Source organism: Mobula birostris, chromosome 3, assembly GCF_030028105.1.
Source record: "Mobula birostris isolate sMobBir1 chromosome 3, sMobBir1.hap1, whole genome shotgun sequence".
NCBI classification, from domain to species: domain Eukaryota; kingdom Metazoa; phylum Chordata; class Chondrichthyes; order Myliobatiformes; family Myliobatidae; genus Mobula; species Mobula birostris.
This window is the reverse complement of record NC_092372.1, coordinates 194,978,815-194,995,161: the sequence shown is the minus strand read 5'-3', so window position 1 is coordinate 194,995,161 and position 16,347 is coordinate 194,978,815. Positions and strand designations below refer to the sequence as shown.

Sequence of the window (16,347 nt, the reverse complement as noted above, 5' to 3'; positions counted from 1 at the left end):
GTCCATAAAAAACACCCAGTAGAATTATTGACCCCTTCCTGTTCCTAACTTCCACCCACAGAGACTCCATAGGCAATCTTTCTTTTCTTCCTCCTTTTCTGCAGCCGTGACACTATCTCTGATCAACAGTGCCACGCCCCCACCTCTCTTGCCTCCCTCCCTGTCCTTTCTGAAACATCTAAAGCCTCTTTCCAGTCTTACTGCTTCCTACGCTTTGTGCATCCGTTCTTAAGAAACATATCGCAGGTGCATTTAGCGCAGACTAAGGCTCTGACTTTCACAGGATCCTGCTCTGACATGGAAGCTCCCTCATCAACGTGTGGATTAAACAGAAAATGCTGGAAGCCCTCCGCAGGCCAGGCAAGCTGCTCAACAAACGGTTGAAGACCTTTGTCAGAACTGGGGTGGAGAGAAAGTCATTGACCTGAAACGTTATCCCTGCTTTTCCCTCCACCGATACAATGAGATTTTCCAGAACTTCTTTTTTTGTTTGATTTTTGGATTTCAGGCATTGGCGGTTTTACTTTTTGCTTTTCATTAAATGGTTTGAGAGACGATCGTAAAACGGAACTTGAAACTCCATACAGGGTTGAACATGGCATCAAGGTCGTGGAATGTTTGTTTGATTTTGAAGGAAATGTGGTAAGTTCACACTTCCCAAAGAGCAGAAGCACTGCATCATCCATAATCTGATTTTGACAAACAAAGGATAACAGTGATTCCCAAAACTACCACCACATTTCATTGCTGTAAAAAGCAATGGGAGATATTGTGTATCTGAATGCAAGCTCACTACATCTCTTTGAAGGAGCAAATAAGGTGTCCGAGATAATTACACAAAAAAAAAGGCCTATCAACCCAACTTGTCCATGCTGACCAAGAGGCCTACTTGATCTAGTCCTATTTCCTTGCATTTGGCCCACATCGTTCCTATCTGTGTACCCATCTAAATGTCTTTCAAGTGCAATTGTACCTACCTCTACCACCTCCTCTGGCAGCCTTTTACATAATTCACCACTATCTGTGTGAAAAGATGCCTTTTCAATCTTTCCTGTCTCATAGACCTATGTCCTCTAATTTTGGATACCCCTACCCTGGGAAAAAGACTCTGACCTATCACTTCATCGATGCCCTTTGTGATTTTTATTTATTTATTTCGAGGTACAGCACATCCTGGTCCAACAAGCCGCATTGCCCAATTACACCCACTAACCCTTACGTTGGAATGTGGGAGGAAACTGGAGCACGTGGAGGAAACCCACGCGGTCATGGGGAGAACATGCAAATTCCTTACAGACAGTGGCAAGAATTGAGCCCAGGTCACTGGCGCTGTAACAGTGTTATGCTAACCACTATGCTACCATCCCGCCCTATAGGTTATACATGTCTATAAGGTGACCCACGCTCCATGGGAAGAAGAACCCCAGCCTATCCAAACTCTCCCTACAGCTCACTCTCTGCATTCTGGGTAACATCCTTTTGAATCTTTTCTGCACCTTTTCCAGCTTCGTTCCTATCCCTCACTGACTAGAATTGATCACAATATTCTAAGTGCAGTCTCACCAACATCTTGTACAGTTGTAATATGACTACATACTAACCGTTACTAGTCTACTGTGTAATGCTTTTATACTTAGTGTGGTCTTTTTTTGTTTCTTTTTCATTGTGTTCTTCATGCTTACTGTGTTTTTTATGCTGCATCGAATCTGGAGTAACAATAATTTTGTTCTCCTTTAACCACAAGTACTAAAGAATGACAATAAACAACCTCGAACATGATATCGCATCTCCTGTCCTCAGTGTCCTGACCAATGCAGGCCAGCATGCCAAAGCCCTTCTTCAAAACCCTGTCTACTGTGGCATGCCAGTGGGAAGCTAGATGTGAATTGAACACAATGCTACAGGCAGGCAGCCCGCAGTGAAGGCAAATGTGAATTGGAGGGTTAAACTGAGCCAGCTGTGAGAGGGACAGCACTGACTCTATAGGCGAGATAGACTGGAATAAGAGGAGAGTGGACAAAAAATGTGCTGAAGGAGAACGAAACCAAAACCGAATTATCTTCCAGTTTCAGAAAAGATCCTCAACCTGAATGGAAACTCTGTTCCTCTCCCTGCAGATGTTGCCTGACCTGCAGAATATCTCCGTACACTGTTTAAATTTTAGACCCACAATGGTTTGCTTTTTAAAGGTTTATGAAATTGCTGCTTGTCATGAAGCCACAAGTAAAGTCCGGCCGAAGGGTCTCGGCCTGAAGTGTTGACTGTACTCTTTCCCACAGATGCTGCCTGGCCTGCTGAGTTCCTCCAGCATTTTGTGTGTGTTGCTTGGATTTCCAGCGTCTGCAGATTTTCTCTTGTTTGTGAAAAGGATAGTCATGGTCGTGTAGCCACGGCTATAAATAATATCACTGGTGACTTTAACCAGGGAGTCTTCAGTGCCCTTCTGAATCCAGACTGGATGGTTTGAGGAGGAATGAACACCAGACAGAGTAGTGATGAAACTTTGGAGAGATGAGGCCATTTAAATATAGAGTGGGCCAGTGCAGTGTAAGACAGCTGGCAGCTGGGTGGAAAGATTTCAAGGAAGCAGATGATGCTCCATACATTTATTTGTAAGTCAATCACAAGCTGTTTTCAGCTCCATCCTGACAGTTAAAGTCAAAAATGGCTGAGCAAGGAGCAACATTTCTCAGTGAAATGCAGTTCGACACATTTATCACTGGCAACTAAGAAACTTTTTCAATAAGAGGGCAATGACCTGAGTCTTTAAATGTGCTTCTCACTCCACAGATACTGCTCCAAACACTAGGTATTTCCAGAATTATATATATATAAACTGGGTTTTAATTTATCATGGTACTTTGCTGTTTGAAAGAATTTTACATAACTTTACAAACTCTTAGCTAAAGAATTACAAGAACAGTTACTGCAAGGGTTGGGCAGGTTGTTGTTTTGAGTAAAATAGAGAATATAGAACATTACAGCACAGTACAGGCCCTTCAGCCCACAATGTTGTGCTGAACTTTTTACCTACTCCAAGATCAATCTGTCCCTTCCTCTCACACAGCCATCCATCCATCTGCAGAGTCTCCTCTATGTCCCTAATGCCATTACCCATCTGCCATTACCCATGGCAATTCATTTCACAGTCTGTTCAATAAATACACCACTCTCACTCTGTAAAAAAAACTCACCTCTATACTTATCTCCAATCACCTTAAAATTATCCCCCCCCCCTCAAATTAGCCATTTCAACCCTGGGAAAAAGCCTCTGGCTGTCCACTCATTCTGTCTTTTTTCATCTTGTACAGCTCTGTCAAATCACCTGTGTCATCCTCCTAAAACCTCCTCCAAGTCTGCAGAAAATGATATAAAACTGAGGCAATCCAGAAGCTATACTGAGCTATTATACTCCTCTGCCCTATTCCTGAATGTACAGTAACTTTACATTAAATGTATCTTGGGTATGTTTCAGCCAAAAAAATAAAGCAATTATAACCCTGTTGTAAAGCGAGATTTTTGTAACTTACCCTTTTCATTACATCTTTATAATATCTCCAACGCTGTAACGTACAGCAATATGATAACAAACTCACTTAGCAGAATGCAAATGACCTCGGAATTAGATTACAGTATCAATAAAGTGAGAAATGTTGGACAGAATGCTGGAGAACTACACTGCTCCCCTCAGAAAGGTGACTTGCTATGCGTAATGTTTGCTTGGGAAGGAAAACAAGGTTTCAGTGCGGGCCATCCACAGGTTAGAAACGCCTGACTTACAGACACCCGTACGTACACACAAGCTCCCATAATATTGTTACATTCACCAGTCTAGCAAATGTACCTACATCCGTTCCTACAAGCAGCTGAACTAATTTCCTCTCTCCCTCCACCTTTATCTTTCCTATCCGTCTCACGTGCTCTTGATGCCGTTTATTATAATACTACGGTTACCTCACCGAGTGTTTTTTTTTGGTGTATTTTCCGACTTATGAACAAAATCAGCTCATGGACTTCTGTAACAGCGGAATTAGTTTGTTACCCAAGGACAGCCTCTCATCCGTAAGCCAGCACCACTGGCAACGCAGTTGGCCTGCTCTACTTCCTTAAGCATAGAAAAGTTATAATCTTCAAGTTTTGAGGGCAGTGTGGCCACTGGGCACTGGGTTATTTATACGCACTAGTAACACACCAGTAAAAACAGCTTTGGTACTGCAACATGTTAATTTAAAATGCCAAAAAGGATTAACATCACATAAGTATACAATTTACCTCTTGCTTAATCTATTGTGAATCAAAGATCAAATTGTATGTGGAAACAAATAGCATTCAAAGTCCCAAATCTACTTTTCCTGCCTGTTTCCAAAAACCAGGTAAATATCAGAGTCATAGAAAATGCAAATTAAACATTATTATATGCACATAAGAAAAAGAAGACAACTAATTGGAAAGTGTAAAGAAATCCCCACAGCAATTGTAAACACTGTGTGCACCCCCACCAACTTGTACTAAACACTAAAAAGAAAGCCAGGTATTGCAGACTGTGGCAATTAAATACAACCTCATTCAGTAATTAATTAATAATATACATTGCAACTTACTTGAACACCGCTTCTTAATTAGCCAGCATGAAAAAACCTGTCCATTAATTAATCTTAGATTATAGATGAGAGCAACACTGCTGATCTTCTGTAACTGGACTTCGAACTCAACGAGAAAACCAAAGTCAGTCATATGGCTTAAGTTTACAACGGGAAGAACTCTTCTGCCATCTCGTGGCTAAGGTAGAAATTGCAACACTCCGAAAATTAACAGAACGTATTAATTTTTAATGAGCACTTTTAAGATCTGCTCAAAGTACATATTTTTCACAAAGCAACAGACAGATTAATTGGTCTAGTTTTCTAAACGTTTTTATTATTTATATATGTCTTTAAAAATTAACAACTTTTTGTGGCTGAATTGGAACAACCATTTTTAGTCCGGTTTAAGGTTAGTTAGTCAGACAAATGCTCTGGAGCCGGGGGGCCAAACTTTTTTTTGCCGTGGACCCTTACCATCGACTGAGGGGTCCACGGACCCCAGGTTGGGAGGCCCTGCTGACGTGCATCTCTGTAACATCTCGCTATCAAAATTGTCTGGGTCCCACAAAGTTGTTATTGCGTTATGAGGGCAGCCAATCACGCTCTGCAGAACTCCTATAGTGATGGGAACTGATTTATGATTGTCACAGGTACAAAGATACAGTGAAAAGCTTTTGTTTGCATGGCATCTTCACAGATCATTCCACACATTGAGATAGTACACCAGGTTAAAAACTGCAGTATACCATTACACTGCAGTGCAGTGCACGCAGACAAATAGAGTACAAAGCTCATTATGAGCTATATTGAGTGATCATTCCCATACAAGAATTAATCTTTATCAGACAAGAGTCCTATAATAGGGGGATAGAAACTGCCTTGAGTTTGATGGCATATGTTTTCAAGCTTGTGTATCTTCTGCCCAATGAAAGTGAGGAACAGACAGGAAGATCTGAGTAGGAGGGGTCCTTGAGAGTGCTGGTTTCTTTCCTGAGGCAGCAGAAAGAGTAGACAGAGTCAGTAGAGGGGAGGATGGTTCACATGATAGACTGAGCAGCGTTTACAAGTCTCTGCAGTTTCTTGCAGTTTTGGGCTGAGCTGTTGCCATACCAAGCTGGGAAGCCTCTGGACGAGATGTGTCTTACACTGGTGAAGGTCGCTGGGGAAAAACATTAGTACTTCATGTGATTCAGTGGTCATACACAGTTCAGGAACAATTCAAATCCTTCCACATTTTTCATGGAAGGCCAGGGCCAAAGATTCACAACCACCTTGGTGAAAAGCAGTTCCCATCTCAGCCATGTCTGGTCAGCTGCTTGTCTTTGAGCATGTGACCACTGGTTCTATACCTTGCAGGCTGTGGGGAATAATATCATATAAATCACATGAGCATACAAGCTGTGAGTCTGGAGCAAGAGTCAGCCACTCTGCCAAGCTCCAAGGGCTTATCATTGGTTATTTTTCCCCCCAGACATTATTCTTTATGCTTTCATTCCACGTTTTCCTCTAAGCTGTGTCACTGTTGTGCCTTAAAATGGCTTGTTTGCATATCCACGAAGAATTCCAAAAATCCAAGCGGTAATTTGGGAAATCCTGTAAATCCCTTTGGAAGGGGAGCTCTTGGCTGCCATGAAGCCAATCTGACTTCATCGCCGGGAAGGTCTGGAGGAGCAATTTGAATTGAAGTGCATTTTTAGCAATGTTTTTAAGCATTCCCTTTGTTCCCTTTTGGTGTGCCGTGATTCTATTTTTCGTTCAAAGTTTGAGGAGACTTTATATGTCACCAAAGACTTGCAAGTTTCTACAGATGTACCGTGGAGAGCATTCTAACTGGTTGCATCATCATCTGGTATGGGGGTGGGGTGGGGTAGCCATCGCACAGAATCAGAAAAAGCAGTAGAAAGTTGCAAACTCAGCCAGCTACGTCATGGGTCCTAGCCTCCCCAGCATCAAGGATACCTTCAAAAGGCCATGCCTCGAAAAGGTGGCGTCCATCATTTAGGAGTTCCATCGCCCTCTTCTCATTGCTGCCAACAAGAGCCTGAAGATACACACTCTTTTCCTCTACCATCAGATTTCCGAATGGACAATGAACCTCACTTTTCTTTCTTTTTTTGCACTAGTTATTTAATTTATTTTTAATGTATTTCTTATTGCAATTTCTAGTTCTTTATTATTATGTAATACAATGAACTGCTGCTGCAAAAACAACAAATTTCATGACATATGCCAGTGACCCGATTTTGATTCTGAGTTTTGGAGAAGTAGGGAATGGTCATAGAAAGGAACGTGACCGTTGTATGACCAATGATGTTTAGCTTTGTGTAGACTTGGCTTTAGAAAAGTTGCACTTTGCAATTTTCATCCAAGATTGGTTTACCCTGGAGTTGGTGGGTGGCAGGATAATTGAAGCATGGGTTAGGGGGTGGGGGGGGGGGAAATGGACGACAGAACTCAATGGACACGTGAGAAGATTATAGGTAAGAAAATGCAAATAATGGGTTGCTCCAAAGTCAGGAAAGACTCACTGGGTGAAATAGTCTTCTTTACCCTTTTGAAACTAAAAGGGGAAGAAAACGAGAAATGCACAGCCAAAAACACACGGCTTTAATGTTCAGTAGGAAATCTGATTTCTTCTTCTAAATTTTCCCTTTTTCTTCCTTAACCATCTGTAGACACAATGTTCCCTGTTTAATTGTGGTGGCAAAGAAGACTGTCTTGGGTCAATAGTAGAATTAATACTGGGCTGAAATTTAAAAGAGAGGGATATTGTGTGCTACAAAACAGCACGAAGAGCTAAGCAGAGAAAACATTAACAGAAAGTAGAAAAGAAAACAGCAAAGCTTTTATAAAAGTACAGACAGTGAAGTAATAGTTAATCAGAGTGTAGGGCTGCTCAGAAATGGATAGCTTAATTATTGATGCTATTTTAGCAGAGATAGTAAATAAATATATTGCACAAGTTTCTAAAAAATTGTGTAAATGTCTATGTTCTTGAAGATGAAGAAAGTGTTCTTGTCCAAAAAGAATTAGTACTGAAAAATAAGCAGTATTCAATGCAAATGTATTGCCAGGTCCTGAAAACACATTTATTGTAAGTCAGACTGGAGAAACCCAAGCCATGCTTCATCAATTTTCAATCTTTTTAACAAAGCAGATTGTCTGTTGGGGTATGAGAGAATATTTAGATTTCTTAACAGTCTATCAACCCAGAAGTACTGCCTCATAATATGGCTTTTGGACTTCTTGTTTATTCTTATTGTAACTTACAGTACTTTTTATTATGTCTTGAACTGTATTGCTGCCGCAAAACAACGAATTTCATGTCAAATGTCAGCGATGATAATAAACCTGATTTATTAAGCGCTTTCTTCTCACTGCTGCCATCTAGAGGAAGTTCAGGAACCTTCGGTCCCACACTACCCGGTTTAGGAACAGTTATTACCCTTCCTTCAACCATCAGCCTCCTGAACCATCGTGGATAACTTCACTCACCTCGACACTGAACTGATTCCATAACCTATGCACTCTCCTTGAAGGACTCATGCTCTCTGCATGCATGCAACTACTGCATGTTTCTATTTATTTATTGTATTTGTACAGTTTGTCTTGCTTTGCACATTGGTTGTTTGTCAGTCTTTGTGTGTAGTTTTTTTTGTTCTGTTTGCATTTTTGTTCTACTGTGAATAGCTGCAAGAACTGACTTGTGCACTTTGATAGTCAATTTAGTTTGAATTTTGAACTTTGACAGGGTTGTCTGCAGTGAAGGGAACAAGCAGCACACAGCACACAGCACACAACAAATTACCATTTTAAGTGCATTAAGGGTACATAAGAATGCGCATATACATATAATATTTGTACTTAAAGTGGCTCTCCAAATGCAGTCTAATTTGCATCTATAGATCAATCAGTGTGACTTTCAATGATTCATAAGCAAAACATGCAGACTTGCAAATTGCATTCTACAATCTCAGTAGAGTTTTTGAAGTATCCTGTTGGAAATGTAAATGATGCACTTTCCAGTCAGTAGCAAAGATCCAGACTGATTTTCTTTTCCCTTCTCCTCATCCAAAGCTAAATGTGCCCCTCACTTGAGCCATAGCAAAGATCAGCAAATATGGTAAATTCATCAAGAAAGCAATAGCCAATGCAATCCAAGGGAAAGAAGCATTTGATTACAAAACTGGTTCATAATGGGTCAATGGGTGTCAGTGTAGAGTGGGGTTCCACAAGAATCAGTGTTAGGGTGTTGACCTACATGACAAATATTCATGATTTTGACTTAATCATGATAAAAATTTTGTGAGTGGCACCAAAGTTGGCACTGGTTGATAGTCATAAAAACAGATTTAGGCTCTAGGAAAGAATCTGAAAGCATGCAGAGGCAGAAACTCTAACCACATTTTATAGGTAGGACGAGAAATTCATATTTTTCTTATGACATAATGACCAATCAAATATATGCCAATGCATACATTAACTATATCGTATATGTACCAGTGCATACATTAGCTATATCTGATATGTGTCAGTGCATACATTAAATACATCAGATATGTGCCAGTGCATACATTAATTATATCAGGTATGTGCCAATGCATACATACATCAATGGGGACGGGAGAGGTTCTGGAGGATTGGAGGGTTGCAGATATTCTTCCATTATCCAAGAAAGGGAGTAGAGATAGCCCAGGAAATTATAGACCAATGAATCATACTTCAGTGGTTGGTAAGTTGATGGAGAAGATCCTGAGAGGCAGGATTTATGAAAATTTGGAGAGGTATATTATGATTAGGAATAGTCAGCATGGTATTGTGAAAGGCAGGTCATGCCTTACAAGCCTGATTGAATATTTTGAGGATGTGACTAAACACGTTGATGATGGTAGAGCAGTAGATGTAGTGTATATGGATTTCAGCAAAGCATTTGAGAAGGTACTCTATGCAAGGCTTATTGAGAAAGTAAGAAGGCATGGGATCCAAGGGGACATTGCTTTGTGGATCCAGAATTGGCTTGCCCACAGAATGCAAAGAGTGGTTGTAGACGGGCCATATTCTGCATGGAGGTTGGTCACCAGTGGTGTGCCTCAGGGATCTGTTCTGGGACCCTTACTCTTCATGATTTTTATAAATGATCTGGATGAAGAAGTGGAGGGATGGGTTAGTAAATTTGCTGATGACACAAAGATTGGAGGTATTGTGGATAGTGTGGAGGGCTGTCAGAGGTTACAGTGGGACATTGATAGGATGCAAAAATGGGCTGAGAAGTGGCAGATGGAGTTCAACGCAGATGAGTGTGAGGTGCTTCATTTTGGTAGGTGTGATATGATGACAGAATATAGTATTAATGGTAAGACTCTTGGCACCGTGGAGGATCAGAGGGATCTTGGGGTCTGAGTCCATAGGACACTCAAGGCTGCTGCGCAGGTTGACTCTGTGGTTAAGAAAGCATATGGTGCATTGGCCTCCATCAATCATGGGATTGAGTTTAGGAGCCGAGAGGTAATGTTACAGCTATATAGGACCCTGGTGAGACCCCACTTGAAGTACTATGCTCAGTTCTGGTTGCCTCACTATAGGAAGGATGTGGAAACCATAGAAAGGGTGAAAACAATAGAAAGGGTGCAGTGGAGATTTACAAGGATGTTGCCTGGATTGGGGAGCATGCCTTATGAGAATAGGTTGAGTGAACTTGACCTTTTCTCCTTGGAGCAACGGAGGATGAGAGGTGACCTGATAGGGGTGTATAAGATGATGAGAGGCATTGATTGTGTGGATAGTCAGAGACTTTTTCCCAGGGCTGAAATGGCTAGCATGAGAGGGCACAGTTTTAAGGTGCTTGGAAGTAGGTACAGAGGAGATAGCAAGGGTAAGTGTTTTACACAGAGAGTGGTGAGTGTGTGGAATGGGTTGCCGGCAACGGTGGTGGAGGCGGAAATGATAGGGTCTTTTAAGAGACTCCTGGACAGGTATATGGAACTCAGAAAACTAGAGGGCTATGGGTAACCCTAGGTAATTTCTCAGGTAAGGACATGTTCGGCATAGCTTTGTGGGCTGAAGGGCCTGTATTGTGCTGTAGGTTTTCTACGTTTCTATGTTCTATGTTTCTAACTATATCAGTTATGTACCAATGCATACATTATCTACATCGGGTATGTGCCAGTGCATACATTAACTACGTTGGATATGTGCCAGTGCGTACATTAAGTATATCGGATATGTGCCAGTGCATATATTAACTACATATTCCCTGCAACTCCCTCCAGATTTTGCTACCAGGGCAACTTACAGTGGCTAATCTACCTGCCAACCTGTGCATCTTTGGATGTGGAAGGAAACCGGAGTACAGGTCACAGGAAACATCTGAAAAACTTCACCCAGATAGCTCTGGGGGTCATAATTAGACTCAGTATACTGGAGCTAAGAGGCAGTAACTCTTCTAGCTGTACCCTGTGCTACCCATCGAAGAATTGTAACCCACAAAGCTACTGATTAAGAGCTGGGAAATGGAAGCAAGGTATATAGATCCATCTTTTCCTAGCACAGAACAATGAACTAAACATCTTCCTTCTGTGTTTTAAATGTCTGTGATTATAATTTTATGAGAACAACCTCAGTCCTTTTCAGTATATACATGTTAATTATACATTTCCAAACCCTGACCTATTCCAAGAGAGAATTAAGAATTCTTAATCCACTTTTCTTCCATGAAATCCTAGGAGGCAGGAATAAAACAATACAGTTTCAAGTGGCAGTATTAGAAACTGTTTTGGTTAAATCCTCCTCAGTTCCAAAAATGTACCCCCCCAAACATTGTATTTATGAAATATTACCCACATTGTCACCCAGCATCAATCACAGTTGCTGATTTTATTTGCAAAACATTACCTACTTTTCTCAAGGGATGCTGTTGATAACTTCCTTGCATGGCATGGTATGTGAGTACATTGGGCCTATTAGGATATGTGATTCAGTCCAAATGTTATCCATCTGCTTCTATTTTCAAAAGCCCTACAGATGATTTCCACTTCTATATATTCCATAGATAATATTAAATTACCCTTTGAAACTTTCAATTGAACATCTTAGAGAAGTACATTAATATTTTATCCATAACACCCACCAACCTATTTAGTACAGAGTATTGATTGCATTATGGAATACAATACTATTAAAGTGTAACAAAATCATTGAACAAGAATCTAAGTTGTTCCCACTCCAATAGCTAATATGGAGATTTAATATGACTGCTTGATTGCACAGTTTGTGAAGCAGTATTCTGAATATGCTCAACAGAAAAGACAAGAACAAATGGGTCAACAATTTGACATAAAGTGAGATATTACTTTGCACAGTGGTTTAGTTATTGAACATTCTTGAATAAAATTTTTAAAATAAATACACTTTGAGACATTCTATTGATACAGCTCTTGGATTTATTGTGTATTTAATATCTGAGAAACATTGTAAGACATTGTTTGATTAAGCATTCTTTGCTTACATAATTCAATACAGGTTATATGTAAAAGTATGTGAATGGCATACGTCATCACGCCACTACGTGAGAACGTCAGAAGTACGCTTCTCACTAAAAGTAAAAATGAAGTTTCAACGCATCTCTCGGGCTTCCTTTCTTTTCTTTTCATTAGTTTTATGTTTTTGAGTTACAAATCATAACAGGGATGATGAGGAAGTTTTAAACAAATCTGCAGCATGGCACTCAGGTTTTAAAAAGAAGTGCAACACTTTTGTTTCTTCACAAGGGTAAGAAAAAGACGGTCGAGTTAAAAACAGCAGGAAACAGACAAAAACACAAGGTCACAAAACAGTGAGTACTAGGTGATAATAATCAACATTTTAAAAAGGAGCAGAAATGGCTGGCTACATCAGAAAGATCGATGTGTTCAATTGCACAAAAGTTAACTGGATATTGTATATAGAGCAAATTAAGCAATATTTGAAGCAAATGGAATGGTCAATGAAAAACAAGTGCCAGTTTTGATGAGTGTATTTGGTGAAAAAGCATACAACAAAACCAGCCAAATTGAGTTTTGCTAATATCGTAAAAGTAATGCAAGAACATTTAGAACCGAAACCATTGTTAATTGCAGAACACCTTGGGTTTCACAAGTGGAATTAAAAGGAAGGGGAGTCCATTTTAGCTTACGTGGCTGAATTGAAGAGATTGTCTGAGCATCGTCAGTTCAGTAGCTGGCTTAATGAAGCACAACAAAAAGCAGTTGAAATTGCTGTATTGATGCAAACAGCAGATGGAGGAGCAATTGAGTTGCAATCAGGAATGAAAGGGAACATGAATGTAATTGCAACATCTAAATAGAAACCAGCTTGACCAAACAAATTGTGTTACCTTTGTATTCAGGGGTTCACAAACATCAGACCAATGCAGGTTTAAAAGTGAAACTTGCAGACAATGCAACAAAGTAGGACACATAGAAAGAGCATGCTGGGTAGACAAAAAGAAATGGACTGCACATGATAAAGAAAAAAATTAAAACGTCAAGTTGCAGCTTCAAAAAGAACACTGATCTACATGCTGTTGATGAAAAATCGCATAATGATGAGAATGACTCAGGACTGAGTAGCCTTCAGACTTAAAATGTGAAAGCTAACTAGAGACAAGCAATATGGCTTACACTAGAAGTGAATGGTAAATTAATTCAAATGGAATTGGACACTGGCTCAGCTGTTTCAGTTTTTATACAAAATGAGTTTGAATGGCATTTTAAAGATATTGAACCAAAGCCTGCAGATATCCAACTAAGAACATATACTGGAGAAAAGATGAAGAGAGCCCTGCTGGCAGCCGATGGGATAACATCTTTTTGAACTTGCTCCTACCTTATCTATCTTTTTGTTTCCTACCAGTTTTTCGAAACCTTATTATAAATCTCAATATTGCCCTATTATGTCTTTGAGAAAGACTAAAGCCTCTGCAAAAGAAAAATAAGATGATTCTCCAACCACTTTGGAATCAATTGGAGATTCCCTTAAAAAGCAAAGGACAGAACTTTCTGAGGAATTTCAACATCTTAATGTCAAGTTGGCCACTATTCAACAAACTCTAATCGAACATGATAAGCGAATTAAGGAACTTTGTCGATACTGGAAACAGGCTTAGAAGACATGAGTAAGCTCTGCAAAAAATTATCATTATCTATGAAAAATTAACAAAGAAGATTACCAACCTGGAAAGCAGAGGCAGAAGGAACAATCTATGTATTCTGGATCTTGAAGAATTAATTGATGGTGCCCGCCCCAAGGAGTTCTTTGCAAACTTTCTGAAACAGCTATTCCCTGATTTATTACCGTCTGTGCCTAAGTTGGACCGCGCCCACCGGTCACTGGCCCTGAAGTCAAATTCGGGAGAGCGACCTAGGTTGATTATTCTGTGTTTTCATGAGTTTCATACTAAGGCGCTTTTAATCCGTCATACCCGTTGAGTAGGAATGATCGATTACAATGGGAAGATGATCAGATTTGTGGAAGATTATACACCGGAGGTTATGGTTGAACGTGCCAAGTTATGTTGCTGCTTTATGACGAAGGGTTTAAGCCCTCCCTTTGCTTCCCAGCATGTCTTAGAATCGTTCAGAAAAATGGTGTGCAGAAATGGCTGGGATCGATTGAACACGCGCAGAAGTTTTTGAAAGCAGAAGATTAATTGTGTTATAGCTCTTACAAGAGCAATTATCTTATTAATGTTGGATAGAATAAGGTTTTAATAAACTTACTTTTTGACCGTTTATATATCCTGCTTTTTGATTTTTTTTATTACTTTACTCTTTTTTTGAGGTTTTTCTATATATATATTGGATTTCTGATCTAAGTTTATTTTGTCTGTTTTCTCTTGGTAGGAATATAATAACCTAGAATGATTGGAGTTTTGCCAGCAGGATTTCTTTGGGAGGGTTGTCTTTAGGGTTTAGCATGCCGACTGCCCTTTGGCCAGCTTTTTGGCTTTGGGGGGGAGGGGTTTCTTTTTTCTTTTTTCTCTGGAAGCTGGGTTGGATCACTATCCAAATTTTCTGTTTGAGTACCTTATTTTATGGTTCATTCTCTGGTTCTAATAATTTATGGTCAGATCTTTTAACTCTTCTGTTAATTAGTATATATCTAATGTTTCTTTTACTAACCAATTTTAGTCAGTTTTCAGGATATAAATTGAACTTACATAAGAGTGAATTGTTTCCTTTAAATAATTTGATACCAACCAATATTAACCTTCCTTTTAAAATTGTAAGAAAACAATTTACATATTTGAGTGTAACAATCACTAAGAATTATAAAGATCTATTCAAAGAAAATTTTCTAACCTTAATGAATTATGTGAAAAAGACACTTACTAATTGGTCGCCTCTCTCTTTATCATTGATTGGTCAAATTAATTCTATTAAAATGAATATTTTACCTAAATTTATATACTTTTTTCAAGCCATACCTGTTTTTATTCCTAAGTCTTTTTTTGATTCTTTAGATTCGATTCTTTCTTCCTATATATGGAAGAACAGAAAACCCCGAAAAAATAAAGCTCAGCTTCAAAAAATTAAAAAGAATGGAGGCCTTGCTCTATCCAATATTAGGTTATATTATTGGGGAATTAACATACGAAATCTTACGTTCTGGTTATATTATATTAATCGTGAGGATTGTCCAATAGGGGTCTTTTTGGAAGCCAACTCTGTTATGAAATTTTCTATTATTTCTCTTCGCGGATCCTCTCTTCCTTTATCTTTAAATAAATTAACTGACAGTTTGGTGGTTAAACACACTTTGAGGATCTGACTACAGTTTAGAAAACATTTTGGTTTATTGAGATTTTCTCTTTCTAGTCCTATTTTTTCTAATTTTTTTAAAACAATCTAGGACCGATCTGTTTTTTAGAGAATGGGATAGATTAGGCATTAAACAATTTCAGGATCTGTTGTTGCAGGGAATCTTTCTTCTTTTGAGCAGCTTTCAGTGAAATATAACTTATCAAATACCCACTTCTTTTGATATCTACAGATTAGAGATTTTTAAAGATCTAAACTACATATATTTCCTACCAGCCCGGATAAGAACATAATCGATGTAATTTCTAATTTGAAACCTGTTGATAATGGCTCAATATCTTATATTTATGGTCTGTTGTTGGGACTGAGAATGGCTCCTTTAGACAAAATTAAAAAAAGATTGGGAAAAGGATTTACAGACTTCATTATCTGATGAGACCTGGAGGGCTATTTTCAAAATGGTTAATTCTTCATCATTATGTGCTCGTCATTCCCTCCTACAATTTAAAGTGGTACATAGGACTCAAATGTCTAAAGACAAGATCTCTCGTTTTTTTGCAGATATATCTCCTTATTGTGACAGATGTAATAATGGAGAGGCTTCATTAATTCATATGTTTTGGTCATGTTCGAGCCTTGAAAAATATTGGAAAGATGTATTCCGAACTTTTTCTGTACTTTTCAGAGTTAATTTTAAGCCCAGTCCTTTGACTGCCTTATTTGGTATTGTTGAGGAAAGAGCTATAATTTTGGAGCCTTCTCATTTGCGGGTACTGGCTTTTATTTCTCTTATGGCTAGGAGGGTGAACTTGCTTAAAAGGAAGGAGGTTGCCCCCCCCTACACATGCTCAATGGTTATGCGATGTTATGTCATGTTTAAATTTAGAGAAGATTCGTTGTTCGATTTCTGATTCTAATCAAGATTTTTGAATGTTATGGGGACCCTTTCAGAACTATTTTGAAAATTT

The 16,347-nt window shown here is 39.1% G+C and overlaps 1 long non-coding RNA gene across 1 annotated transcript in view; it reads right to left on the bottom strand.

Moving 5' to 3' along the window:
- The window catches only part of LOC140195517 (uncharacterized), a 115,944-nt gene extending 111,256 nt beyond the window's left edge, over nucleotides 1-4,688 (bottom strand). Inside the window, exon 1 of the long non-coding RNA XR_011885497.1 lies at nucleotides 4,602-4,688. This is a non-coding gene — a long non-coding RNA (uncharacterized lncRNA). The remainder of the gene's footprint in view (nucleotides 1-4,601) is intronic.
- Nucleotides 4,689-16,347: the final 11,659 nt, after the last annotated feature.